Genomic DNA, 14,523 nt, shown 5'->3' on the forward strand with positions numbered 1-14,523 from the left:
CCACTACCAAGAAGGCCCTCTGCCTGGTTCCCTGTTGCTTTGCTTCTCTCAGCAAGGGAACTGCCAGAAGGCCCTTGGTGCTGGACCTCAGCATCCTGGCAGAACAATGATGATGATTGCATCTGGATTATTATACACTGACCCGGATTATTATGAACATTGGCTTTCTGGCAATCGAGCATTCGAGCCTGGGGTGCCTTCCCTTGCCCACCTGCCTTTGCTATTTAATTGGACTTCAGCAGAACCTTCTGCATATCTCTTCATTAGAAAGCCATTCTTTGTTTTGCTGCAAAGAGGAAGCATCCTTGAAAGAGAGTTTGGATTTGATATCCTGCTTTATCACTACCCTAAGGAGTCTCAAAGCGGCTAACAATCTCCTTTCCCCTCCTCCCCCACAACAAACACTGTGTGAGGTGAGTGGGGCTGAGAGACTTCAAAGAAGTGTGACTAGCCCAAGGTCACCCAGCAGCTGCATGTGGAGGAGCGGGGAATCGAACCCGGTTCACCAGATTACGAGTCCACTGCTCTTAACCACTACACCACACTGGCTCTCTACACCACACTGCTCTTAACCACTACACCACACTTGCCTAATGTCAGATTATCTGCTTTGTTTGCAGAGGGCTGCACGTTCAATATCCAGTCTCTACCACCTCCTGGTAGGGCTGGCACCATCCCCTGCGACTGAAGCCCTGGAGATCTGCTGCTACGCAGAGCTCATCCACACTTCTGCTTATCCTGTGCCTAGAAAGCACGGGTTTGAGCAGGGTTTTTCCTTTCCTTTTTTCTTTTGCTTGTCCCATGCTTTTTAGGCACTGTTCCAAGTGGTTTTCTGTTTGCCTTGGAAGATTCCGAACCTCTCGCCAAACCCCGCAGTCCTTGGCAGGGCTCCTGTTGATCTCCTGCCATCTCCCTCCATGACCTGAGGAAAGCGGTGAGAACGTCAGGGCTGCTGCATGCAGTTCTTCATGTCAGCCCAGACACTGAGGTCCAGCTCCAAGGGCCTTCTGGTGGTTCCCTCACTATGAGACGTGAAGCTGCAGGGAACCAGGCAGAGGGCCTTCTCGGTAGTGGCACCCGCCCTGTGAAACGCTCTCCTGTCAGATGTCAAACAGAGAAACAACTATTCGACTTTTGGAAGACATCTGAAGGCAGCCCTGTTCAGGGATGTATTTAATGGTTGATGTTTTACTATGTTTTTAATATTTTGTTGGGAGCCGCCCAGAGTGGCTGGGGAAACCCAGTTAGATGGGCGGCATATAGATAATAAAATTGTTGTTGCTGTTGCTGTTTTTATTATTACAGAAATGCAATGGCAAACCAAGGCAATAAGCAGCGGAAGCTGGTCCATTGGGGCCAATTGACATTTGCGCCAATTCAGTGGGTTTTCCCTGGGGAAAAGCGGTGGGACAAGCAAAAGTATGGATGAGGCTTCAGTGTAGATGGTACAGAGCTGGATAGATCAATGGTCTGACTCTGTATAAGGCAGCTTCCATGGTGACGTGCACCTCCTCCTCCCCATATTGTCATCACAACAACTCTCTGGGGTAGATTTAGCTGAGATGAAGGGACTGGCCCAAGGTCTCCTGGTGAACTTCATGGCTGAGTGGGAATTTGAATCCCTGTCTCCCAGGCTCTAACCACTTTACCACGCTTCCCTCTTGCTTCCTCTGAGCATTAGAACATTGTGTCCCAGATCAGCACTTTTGTACCAGTGCAGTGAAAATGCGTCCCTGCGTAAAGTTCTTCCCTAGACGGTCACATGCAGTTGCTTATTCAGGTATGTGGCCCAAAGTAAAGACAGCCATTCTCATTGGCTCCCAGAGTCACACTGTTACCTGTGACGCCTCCTGATTGGGCTGTGACCTGAATGGATCAGATGATGAAGGGGCTGCTTGCTTGTCTAATAACCTCCAATGGCTCTCTCAAGATCATAGAATCATAGAATCATAGAATCATAGAGTTGGAAGAGACCACAAGGGCCATCAAGTCCAACCCCCTGCCAAGCAGGAAACACCATCAGAGCACTCCTGACATATGGTTGTCAAGCCTCTGCTTAAAGACCTCCAAAGTAGGAGACTCCACCACACTCCTTGGCAGCAAATTCCACTGTCGAACAGCTCTTACTGTCAGGAAGTTCTTCCTAATGTTTAGGTGGAATCTTCTTTCTTGTAGTTTGGATCCATTGCTCCGTGTCCGCTTCTCTGGAGCAGCAGAAAACAACCTTTCTCCCTCCTCTATGTGACATCCTTTTATATATTTGAACATGGCTATCATATCACCCCTTAACCTCCTCTTCTCCAGGCTAAACATGCCCAGCTCCCTTAGCCGTTCCTCATAAGGCATCGTTTCCAGGCCTTTGACCATTTTGGTTGCCCTCCTCTGGACACGTTCCAGTTTGTCAGTGTCCTTCTTGAATTGTGGTGCCCAGAACTGGACACAGTACTCCAGGTGTGGTCTGACCAGAGCAGAATACAGTGGCACTATTACTTCCCTTGATCTAGATGCTATACTCCTATTGATGCAGCCCAGAATTGCATTGGCTTTTTTAGCTGCCGCGTCACACTGTTGGCTCATGTCAAGTTTGTGGTCAACCAAGACTCCTAGATCCTTTTCACATGTACTGCTCTCAAGCCAGGTGTCACCCATCTTGTATTTGTGCCTCTCATTTTTTTTGCCCAAGTGCAATACTTTACATTTCTCCCTGTTAAAATTCATTTTGTTTGTTTTGGCCCAGTTCTCTAATCTGTCAAGGTCGTTTTGAAGTGTGATCCTGTCCTCTGGGGTGTTAGCCACCCCTCCCAGTTTGGTGTCATCTGCAAATTTGATCAGGATGCCCTTGAGTCCATCATCCAAGTCGTTGATAAAGATGTTAAATAAGACCGGGCCCAAGACAGAACCCTGTGGCACCCCACTAGTCACTCTTCTCCAGGATGAAGAGGAACCATTGATGAGCACCCTTTGGGTTCGGTCAGTCAGCCAGTTACTAATCCACTGAGTGGTAGCAGAGTCAAGACCGCATTTTACCAGCTTCTTTACAAGAATATCATGGGGCACCTTGTCAAATGCCTTACTGAAATCAAGGTAGGCTATATCCACTGAGTTCCCTTCATCTACCAGGCTTGTAATTCTGTCAAAAAATGAGATCAGGTTAGTCTGACATGACTTATTTTTCAGAAATCCATGCTGACTATTGGTGATCACAGCATTCCTTTCTAGGTGCTCACAGACTGTTTGCTTAATGATCTGCTCCAGAATCTTCCCTGGTATTGATGTCAGACTGACTGGGCGATAATTATTTGGGTCCTCTCTTTTCCCCTTTTTGAAAATAGGGACAACATTTGCCCTCCTCCAGTCTGCCGGGACTTCGCCTGTTCTCCAGGATTTCTCGAAGATGACTGCCAGTGGTTCTGAGATCACATCTGCCAGTTCTTTTAATACTCTTGGATGCAGTTCATCTGGCCCTGGAGACTTGAAGATGATGGGCTTTTTGACCTGACGAGAATCCTGTTTTGAGAAACATCAGTTATGCGCAGGCCAGTCAAACATAATAGAAACCTGCCTTTTAAATCAATAAGAGAACAGATGACATATTATGCTGGGCTGCACTGTGGACATTTCTGGTGTAAAATGTGTGCTTTTTTGTTCCTGCCTAAGAATGTAAGAAGATCCTTGCAGGATTGGGTCAAGTGACTCGTTTGGCCCAGATTCCTGTTTTCACAATGGCCAATCAGAAGCTTGCAAGCAATACAGGAGTACAAGGGCACTTTCTACAGCTGTGACTGGAGCATACTGTCTCTGACCGTGGAGGTACAATTTAGGCAGTGCTATTTTTCTTGAAAAAGAGGTACCGGAACTCACCACGAAGCCTCCCTTGTTCTCTTAGAATTGCAATAGTGCCACCTGAGAGGTGCCGGAACTGGGTTCTGGTGGGTGAGTTCCAGCTGGGAAAAAAGCCTTGGATTTAGCCATCATGACTAGTAAAAGCTAAAAAGGTAAAGGACCCCTGGACGGTTAAGTCCAGTCAAAAGCAACTATGGGATTGCAGCACTCATCTCCCTTTCAGGCCAAGGGAGCTGGCGTTTGTCCACAGACAGCTTTCCGGGTCATGTGGCCAGCATGACTAAACCGCTTCTGGCACAACGGGACACCGTGACGGAAACCAGAGCACATGGAAACGCCGTTTACCTTCCCACCACAGTGGTACCTATTTATCTACTCATGTTGGTATGCTTTTGAACTGTTAGGTTGACAGGAGCTGGGACAGAGCAACGGGAGTTCACACTGTTGTGGAGATTCGAACCGCCGGCCTTCTGATCGGCAAGCCCAAGGGGCTCAGTGGTTTAGACCACAGCACTGCACACGTCCCATGACTAGTAGTCCACATGACTAGTAACGAGAGCCTTATCCTACATGAAGTTATCAAATCCTCTTTTAAAGCCATCCGAGTTGGTGGCCATCTCTACCGCTTGCGGGAGCGATCTCCATAGTTGAAATATGCTCTGGATAAGTAATTACTTCCATTTGTCTGCCCAGAACCTTCCAACGTTCAGATGTATTGGATGTTCCCGAATTCCAGTGGTATGAGAGAGGGAGGCTTCCCCATCCCAACCACTCTCTCCATAAAATGCATACTTTTGTACTCTTCTTTCATTTCACCTCACACATGCCTTTTCTCTAAACCAAAAAGCCCTGGATTTCGCAACCTTTCCCAGAGGTGGATTTAGAGGGGCACGACCGGTTTGCCCACAATGGATGCCAAGCTGAGAGGGCACTATGGGGCTACTACAACATTGACAAAAAACAGAAGGGGTGGGGCATGTTGTCAAGGCACCACTGAAATTTTAAAGCCACTGACCTTTCCTCTTGGGGAGTTTCTGCATCCCCTCAATGTTTGCCCTTTTCTTCCATCAGCTTCTTCAGATATTCATATTTCCCCCTTGTACTTATTCATATCTGCTGCTGCTTCAATGGCATTCCTACCCACACCCCCTCTTCAAATAGGGGTTCTTTTTCATTCACAGTATGATCCCTACCAATCAGAGAGCTTATAGTGAACATGACACCACAATCCTATGTAGCCTATCACATTTGACTGTGCTACGACATCACCGAGAGCAAGCGAAGGTCACTGAGAGTGAGGGCAGTGATTCCTGCCCTGGTCACATAGGTGATCCCAGCCCTTACTTGAAAGTGGCTTCATGGGTGAATACTTTTACGCCACTTTTGCCGCAAACCCCGCAACATCACCAAAAGCGGCTGAGTTTTTCACTTCTGCCAAATGTGCTCCTGAAAGCACCCCACTTTCAGTTCAGCCCTAGTGTTGTTTCATGCAACAAAGGGGCTTCCGTAGCGCAGTTAGGTATTTTTTTTGGGGAAAAGTTTTTATTGTTAAAATAATTCAGCATTAATACACACATATTGCGAATATACAAACATACATTTCATACAATCCTTAAAAATGTTCAAACATACCTACACTCAATCCCACAGATAATTCCTTTTCCCATCACCATCCACCACCCCTCACCCCACCTTTGTGTTAGACTTCCAATCTCCTCAATTGCAATTTCTTTCCACTTCTGTTACTTTCTCCCACACACCTTTAACCTAATTTCATGCTTCTTTTTCTATTACACATTGTTATCCATCCTATTTAGTATTCCAGTATTTAAAACGGAACTTGTTTACTCTAATAGGAGTTCTGATTTTTCAATATGGTTTTGCAAGTATCCTTTAAACACCTTCCAGTCCCTGTCTATCTTCTCTTTTGAGATCCTTCCAATTTCTCCCATTGTTTTGGATATATTGCAGTACAGTGGTACCTCAGGTTAAGTACTTAATTCGTTCCGGAGGTCCGTACATAACCTGAAACTGTTCTTAACCTGAAGCACCACTTTAGCTAATGGGGACTCCTGCTGCTGCTGTGCCGCCGGAGCACAATTTCTGTTCTCATCCTGAAGCAAAGTTCTTAACCTGAAGCAATATTTCTGGGTTAGCGGAGTCTGTAACCTGAAGTGTATGTAACCTGAAGTGTATGTAACCCGAGGTACCACTGTACTCCAATAATTTGGCAGTTAGGTAATTTTTGGTGCATCTTGCATTGACAGAACTATCTGAGGGCTGGCGGCTGTAAGCTGCGGCATGGCTCACTCTCTCTCTCTGTGTATGTGTGTGCGCGCAAGAGAGAGACAGCCGAGCCAAAAAATGCTATATGATTAGGACAGCATTCCTCTAACCAGCACGAAATATCAGGATGTATGGGATATGACTCATCCCTTGCTACTGTTAATGTTCTTTGACCCTGAAAGAGGAGGTCAAATTCCTCCCAAGGTGTAGCTGTGCAGACTTTGATAGGCACGCGTTGCGCCAACTCTTATCGCAAAAGGAACATCTAAACGCAGAGCAAATTTTAGCAGTGGGGAAAACATAAACAAGTGCAGAGGATTCCGTCCAATTGTGGGTGCAGCTGATTCAGAAATGTTTTTCTTAAAGTCACGTCCAACATTCCTTCACACACAAGGCATTTCTTCTGTACAACGGTCAACTAGCAGGTTTTCTACTGCATGCATGTCTGGCAGAAACTGTAGTCAACTGCAACTAGCAATTTTGACAAGTGTCTACATGGGTTTCTGCAGTCTCTGAGTGCTCAGTGGTTATAGGTTGTACGAGATGACATGAGTCTAATTTTTCAGTGGCACCAACAGGCTAGAAAAGAAGTTACACTTAATAGCTCAGTCTAAGGTAAAAGGTAAAGATAAAGAACCCCTGGACGGTTAAGTCCAGTCAAAGGTGACTATGGGGTTGCGGCGCTCATCTCGCATTCAGGCCAAGGGAGCTGGTGTTTGTCCACAGACAGCTTTCCGGGTCATGTGGCCAGCAGGACTGGTGATAGAAGCCAGAGCACAGAGAAACGGTGTTTACGTTCCTGCTGCAGCGGCGCCTATTTATCTACTTGCACTGGTGTGCTTTCAAGCTGCTAGGTTGGCAGGAGCTAGGACAGAGCAACGAGAGCTCACCCGGTCGCTGGGATTCAAACCGCTGACCTTCTGATCAGCAAGCCAAAGAGGCTCAGTGGTTTAGACCACAGCGCCACCTGCCTGATAGAAATAGGGACGTCCTATTCTATGATTTTTATTTTTATTTTTATTTTTATTCTTATTCTTACCCGCCCATCTGACTGGGATGCCCCAGCCACTCTGGGCAGCTTCCAACATTTATAAAACCATAATAAAACATTTAAAAACTTCCCTCTACAGGGCTGGCTTCAAACCTCTACCTGTGACCATAATCTGTTCCGGAGGTCCGTCTGGCGGTCGAAACGGGTTGCTGGGAGAGGCGCCGCTGTGTGCATGCACGAGTGCCGATCGCCGCTTCTGCGCATTCGTGAATGGCGATTGCTGCTCCTGCGCATGCACGGCCGGCGGCAAACCTGCCGGTTACTTCTGGGTTTGCTGTGGACGTTGGGCGAAATGGACGCAAGCAGAGGCGGATGTAAGAAGAGGTTTGACTGTACTTATCTCCTTGGCTCGGTGTGTGTGTGTGTGTGTGTGTGTGTGTGTGTGTGTGTGTGTGTGACATAACTCCATGCCCTCAAACATTTCTTTAATAGGGACATTCTAAGGGAAAGCGAGATATCCTGGGATGAAATCAGGAACCGGTATGGCTTCTGGAGAATAGGGACACTCGGAGGGTTTGAGATCACACTCTGTAGGCATGCATGCAGAGGAAGTTTTTCGGTGCAAGCCAGCCCACGTGGAAGACTGGGTGAGTCACAGAGCAATGCAGATCACATGAGAGAAAGCTGCAAAAAGTAAATGCCAAATGTGCTACGAACTCTTCTCCCCCTCCTGCTTTCAAACTGCAGTGTAACAGACAGCACTGGAAGCCTCTGATCTGCACAAGAACAGGACGAGTTTTCAAAAATAAAACGAACAAATGGAAAGAAAAAGAGAAGCTAAAAAATTCAAAAGCTCCCATGCATGACGGCCATTTAAACCATTAGGCGGGTTTTTGTTTGTTTGTTTGTTTGTTTTTGTTTGTTACGATGTTATGTATTTTTAAGTTTTTATACTGTAAATTGTCCTGTGATCCTTGGATGAAGGGTGGTGTAGAAATTCAATAAATACATAAATGAACAATAAAGGATACAATATGAATTGTTATGTATTTTTTGGGTATTAACAGACTGGCTGTATCTCAGTATCTACAAGAATACTGTTGTTTCCTGTTGCTGCTTCTTCCTCGATGCAAGAATGAACTGCCTCTGGGCATGTACAGAGAGCTTCTGCAAAGGTCCGCTGTTTCATTGTATGATCCGTGGGGATCTTTCATTCAGGTGCTGTTTTCTCTAGATCAGGGGCTATGTGCACAAACCTTAAATAGAAGCACTCTTTCCAATGAAGGATCCAAGCCTGTTAACAGCCTGTGCACTGGTAATGAAAACACCAAACACATATTTTTGTTCCTGAATTTACATCCTCCAGATCTGGGTGCAGGCCAGGTGGGTGAAATTCCAACCGAGCCAGTGAAATTCTGAAGGCTGCGAGTGGATTGCCAGGACAAACCGCCATGGTGACAATTGGTCTGGCTCAAGCTGAACATGAGTCAGCATCAACGTAGTTCTGCAAAACTTCATTGTGCTTTGAGCTCCAAAACCCATCCCGAATGGAAATAAAGACACAGTGGAGACAGAATTTAGTTCAAATGTTAATGGGCAAATTTTGGCCACAACTTTATTAAAATACACAAATGTGACTGGTATTGGATTAGGCATTGGTATCAAACTATAACTGGCTCCTGCCCATCCTGCAGGAAGGGTAAACAACCAGCAGGGGGAGTTCCATCAACCAGTATATTGACTGGTGTTCACCCCTGGGGTTCCTGGCATGGCCCTAGCCCCTCTCCGGACTTCGGACGAGATCCAGACCCCCGGATTCCTTTAACGGAATACCCTATTCATTGGAGGGGCAGATGATGGCCACACCTCCCCTCCCCACATTCCCCTAAGCCAATGCCTAACCGCCTAACCTGACAAAGTTGTGACCATTGCTAAGAGGTAGGCAAAAACCAAGTGGCCACAGCCAATCGGCCACATTGGAAAAAATTCCTACCTGGCCCCCATTCCAAAACAGGTGACCAACCGAAGTCCAAAGCAAGGTCAAACACAACCTAATTAATGGGTGGGTGGGTGTTCGGCTGCGCAAAGCAAAAGGAGGTCCCTACATCGCCCTGCCAAATAGATACCCCCAACCTTGCCACGCTGCTGATTGGCAATCCACTCACAGCCTGCTGATTAAGGCCATTGGCATAACTGTGGCACCACCGGCTTGGAGTGGGGCAAGCTCCGCCCACAAGCTGGTTAGGGAAGAGTTTCAGGGCTGAGCACAACATGGACCCTCTGTTAGGAGGATCCAACTTGCGTACCCATGCTATTTTAAGGTGTTCCGTCCCCCGCAAAGGCTGTTAATTGACTTTATGATCATCCCTTGGATGCTTTCAAAATAAGGCTGGACAGGGATCTACTGGGGGTGCAGACTCAGCAGTAAGCCTCATTTGATTTTGGTAGATATTGCTCCTTAGAAAACATGACTTTGGGTCACCAAGCATGTGTGCGTCTCATAACTACGTCCCTTTGCAATTTATGAGAGCTACACTGCGGGAATTGACTGACTATTGGAATTGTCTAAAATGGCAAAGTTAATATGTTGAATTAGAGGGAAATGATTACGGACATTTGTTAAGGGTTGGAAATTTCTTAGGGACTTTTTGCGTGGACTTATTGGAATGGGAGACAAAGGGTGATCAAGTAAAATCCTCAATGATACACTGGGCAATAGATATGGGTCATAATATAGATATGGAAGCATGGGAATGATTGTGGAATATGGATATAAAATTTACGGCATGTTATGGTTTAAGAGACAATTATATGAAAATACTATATCATTGGTATCTAACACCGAGGAAACCGGCAAAAATGTATAAATCTAAAATGAATAAGTGTTGGAAATGTAAAGAGAAAGAAGGTTCTTTGTATCATGTGTGGTGGTCTTGTAGTAAGTTTAAAGCTAACTGGGAAATGATATGCAATGAACTGAAAAGGATGTTCAAAATAACTTTTATAAAAGTAACTTTGCTGTTACTTTGTACTGTGTCTTTAAACTTGGTCTCCTTGTTATTAGTATCACCTGGGGTTGGCTGTATATATTTTTCAAAAAATGTTATTAGTAACAGTGACTACATAATCCAGAGTATTTTTCTTTCTCATGTATATTATATCTATTTGAAAAAAGATTGGATATGTAACTTTTTATGTTACAAGTTTATAATTTCTGGGCTGTTTGAAGTTGTTGTTATGCATGTGCAGGTCATCATTTGAATATTTTATTTTCAGTTAATGAATATCTTTCTACGTACGAGTGTTGAACTAATTGGCTGATGAAGAATTCAGCAAAACAGTAGTTGTTATCCAGAAACACTGTTCAGCAGAGTTCAGAGTTGGACATCAGAATTGGACATTTTGCTGATTATACAAAGCTTCACAGCTTGTTCTCCACCGGGTAAAGTCTGGCACCGTGATTTAGTTAAGGACTTTCAGAGACTTTAGTTTGTTAGTTTTGATGTTTTGAATTATTCCATAAAGTTTCTCATATTGTAATTGTTTCTGGCCATCGTGCTGCTTTTGATATTGCTGACCCAAAGTGGAAAGAAGCAGAAGTCCCAGTAAAGGAAGAATGGATACAAAAACTTATGGAATATGCAGAAATGGCAAAACTTACCAGAAGTATCAGAAATCAAGATAACAAACTTTTTATAAAAGAATGGAAATGGTTTATTGAATATATACAGATAAATTGTAAACAGAGAAAAACATCAGCAGGATTATTGTAATAACCTGCAGTTTCACAAGAGTATATATTTACAGTAGATAATTAAATGAGCAAGTTAAATGAATATGGATATGGAGAAGATATTAAAATAAAAAAAATTAAGGAACTGCAGAAAGAGGAGAAAGGAAGTCAAATTTTGAAATGTTAAATTGATTGTAAAACTAATGAAATGCATAAACTTGAAAAGTACAAATAATTTTTTTAAAAAAAAGATATTAAGGAATAGCACTGAGCAAATGAGACCTACAAAAAGTAAAGAATAAATAAATCAAAACCAAAGCAGAATGGATTTCTGCTTGATTGGGATGGTCATGATGTTTTGCCAAAATCTAATGATGATTGAACTGATCCTGCTAATGAATGAATTAGGAAAGAGAGAGGGAAAAATCCACATTCGCTTGCCTCTGCACTTTCAGTAGATGGCAGGAGATACCACCGAATTCCAGCTAGAGGCTGGATGCCAAGTCTCACATCTCACTTTCTGTGGAGCGTTAGGAAAATATGATTCACAGACTGCCACACATTCTTGTTGATGCCTGGGGAAAATTATTTATGAGTATGGATCTGTGTTAAACTCTTCCACTGCGTACTCCCCTGCCTAATCTAGAGAGGTTAAGGTAAGTATTAAAACAATATTGGAATGGCTCTCCGTCCCGGAGAAAAGTACCTGGGCCCTATGATTAATTGTCCCTGTCGTGAAAATTAATTCAGTGCCATAAATTGTATTAAATGGATTCTCCGCACCTGGGTGAAGAAGGAATGGTGGCCTTTATTTCCACAGCACTATCTGGGTGGGGGGTGTGGAATGACCCAACAAAGTTGTGATGTCACAACCTTTCGGGTCAGTTTCCCCTTAAGACTGGACAAATAAGATAAGTGCATTTTTAGGGCATGGCTTGGAACAATTTGTTATCTAACTATTTTGATGCTCTTGAGCAAAAGTCCAAGAGAATGGTTTATTTAGGCAGTGTGTGTATTTCTTTTTTAGATCAGGGGCCATCTGTGCAAACCTTAAAACAGAAGTTCTCCTTAAACAGAAGCTTTAAACAGGCTAGGATATGTGTGTGTGTGTGTGTGTGTGGGGAGAGAGAGAGAGAGAGAGAGAGAGAGAGAGAGAGAGAGAGAGAGAGAGAGGAGTTTCATAGAGCAGAAAATTCACCAGGCAGAAGCTTGCAGCCTGCAAATTGGCAGTCTGGGGTTTCCATTTCCAAGGCTTCAGTTACTTACCCCTCCTATACCAGCCTTTCAAAGAGTGACATGTTTATTTTGCCATAATTTCAAGCTCTCAACAGGGCCAACATTGCAATTGCATATTGTCATTATTACGTGCAGTGTAAATAAATATGTCAAGGATGAAGAATGGGAGCGAATTTCATTTAGTTTTAACAATACACTGGTTGCAATCCTATACTCACTTAAACTGGGCGTTGGGATGGGGCAGACATTTGATTCCGTTCACATTTAAAGATGAGCTTACATTTTCTGAAACAAGAAGTGAACTGAAATCCCAGCCATTCTTTGATATGCATTCTTCTTTGAATTTTGCAATGCAGATCTCTAGCTAAGTAATGTGTGGCAAAAAATGCATATACTGACGTGTGCATAAAATGCTTATACAGGTACTTACTTCGCTAAACCTTTCTTTGTTGTTGTTGTTGTTTAGTCGTTTAGTCGTGTCAACTCTTCATGACCCCACGGACCAGCGCACGCCAGGCACTCCTGTCTTCCACTGCCTCCCGCACTTTGGTCAAACTCATGCTGGTAGCTTCGAGAACACTATCCAACCATCTCGTCCTCTGTTGTCCCCTTCTCCTTGTGCCCTCCATAATTCCCAACATCAGGGTCTTTTTCCAGGGAGTCTTCTCTTCTCATGAGGTGGCCAAAGTATTGGAGCCTCAGCTTCAGGATCTGTCCTTCCAGTGAGCACTCAGGGCTGATTTCCTTCAGAATGGATATGTTTGATCTTCTTGCAGCACCATAATTCAAAAGCATCAATTCTTTGGTGATCAGCCTTCTTTATGGTCCAGCTCTCACTTCCACACATCACTACTGGGAAAACCATAGTTTGGCCATCATAAAACATCCATATATATATATTTTTAATTATAGACAAATAAACAGCCATGTAAAAATATGTGATAATGAGGATTTTCTTCCTGCTAAATAGTGCCATTCAGCACTCTGGGAGGTACTATTGATAAAAACTCAGCTACCTTTGCAGTTACTTCCGGATAGAATCTGATTGTACAATGGACAGTAGAAAAGAATATGTTCTGCTGTGAAAATGCTCATATTAGTTATATCAAACACAATATATGGAATTGATGAACCAAGAGATTGAATGGAAGATAAAGCAAATGAAACAAAAGACATTTGAATCAGCAAATAAATGTGGCAAACTTCTGGCATGGCAATTGAAGAAATGGCAGAAATTAAATACAGTTACAAGCCTAGAAGTGGATGGAAAGAATATATCTAAACCTAATGAAATTAGAAATTGCTTCTTAAGTTATTTCAAAAAACTTTATACTCAAGGCCCGCAAAATGAAGAAGATATAGACAAATTCCTTGATAAATATGGATTACAAAAAATCTCTCATCAAAGTAAGATGGATCTGAACCAGAGAATAACAGAACAAGAGATAGAGGCTGCCATTCAGAATATGCAATTGGGCAAATCTCCAGGACCAGATGGACTGACTTCCAGATACTACAAATCGTTGAAGGAATGGTTGATTCAACCACTAAAAGAAGTCTGTAATGAGATCCTTGAGGGAAAAAAGGCACCTGAATCATGGAAAGAAGCATATATTTCACTCATACCAAAGACAGAGACTGAAAAGACTCAACTGAAGAACTACCGCCCAATATCACTACTTAATGTGGATTACAAAATTTTTGCAGACATTTTGGCAAAAAGATTTAAAAAAGTGCTGATGGAAAAGATTCATAAGAACCAAGCAGGCTTTCTCCCAAAAAGACACCTAGCAGACAATGTAAGGAATATAATAGATATTTTGGAAAAGCTAGAGGTGAATATAAATACTAAAGCAGTACTGATTTTTGTGGACGCGGAGAAAGCCTTTGACAATATTTCTTGGAGCTTTATGACAAAGAATCTTCATGGGATGGGGGTAGGCCAAGGTTTTGAGAATGGTATGGCTGCAATATATTCTGAACAAAAAGCTAAATTGATTGTAAATAATGTAGTAACTGAGGAACTTAAGATAGAAAAAGGAACACGACAGGGGTGCCCAATTTCCCCATTACTCTTCATTTCAGTTCTGGAGGTGTTGCTGAATATGATTAGGAATGACCAGCAGGTTAAAGGAGTGCAGGTCGGAGCTAAACAGTATAAGTTAAGAGCATTTGCAGATGACCTAGTATTGACTTTGCAAGAGCCAAACACTAGTACGAAAAAGGTCCTAGAAATAATCCAACAGTTTGGCCAGGTAGCTGGATTTAAGTTGAATAAACAAAAAACCAAAGTTTTAGGAAAAAATTTAACAGATACGGAAAAGGAGAAATTCCAAGAGGAGACAGGGTTGACGGTGGTCAAGAAGGTGAAATACCTAGGGGTTTATTTGACATCTAAAAATGTGAATTTGTATAAGGATAATTATGAAAAATG

The 14,523-nt window shown here is 43.4% G+C and overlaps 1 long non-coding RNA gene across 1 annotated transcript; it reads right to left on the reverse strand.

Moving 5' to 3' along the window:
- Window positions 1-705: 705 nt before the first annotated feature.
- Window positions 706-5,811, reverse strand: LOC308582130. Its single transcript, XR_014005504.1, has 3 exons — window positions 4,859-5,811; window positions 3,473-3,507; window positions 706-1,924 (listed from the first exon to the last, which is right to left on the reverse strand). It is a non-coding gene; the product is annotated as an uncharacterized lncRNA (long non-coding RNA).
- Between the last annotated feature and the right edge of the window lie 8,712 nt (window positions 5,812-14,523).

This window comes from Podarcis bocagei, assembly GCF_964188305.1.
Source record: "Podarcis bocagei genome assembly, chromosome: 1".
In the NCBI taxonomy this organism is placed as follows: Eukaryota; Metazoa; Chordata; class Lepidosauria; order Squamata; family Lacertidae; genus Podarcis; species Podarcis bocagei.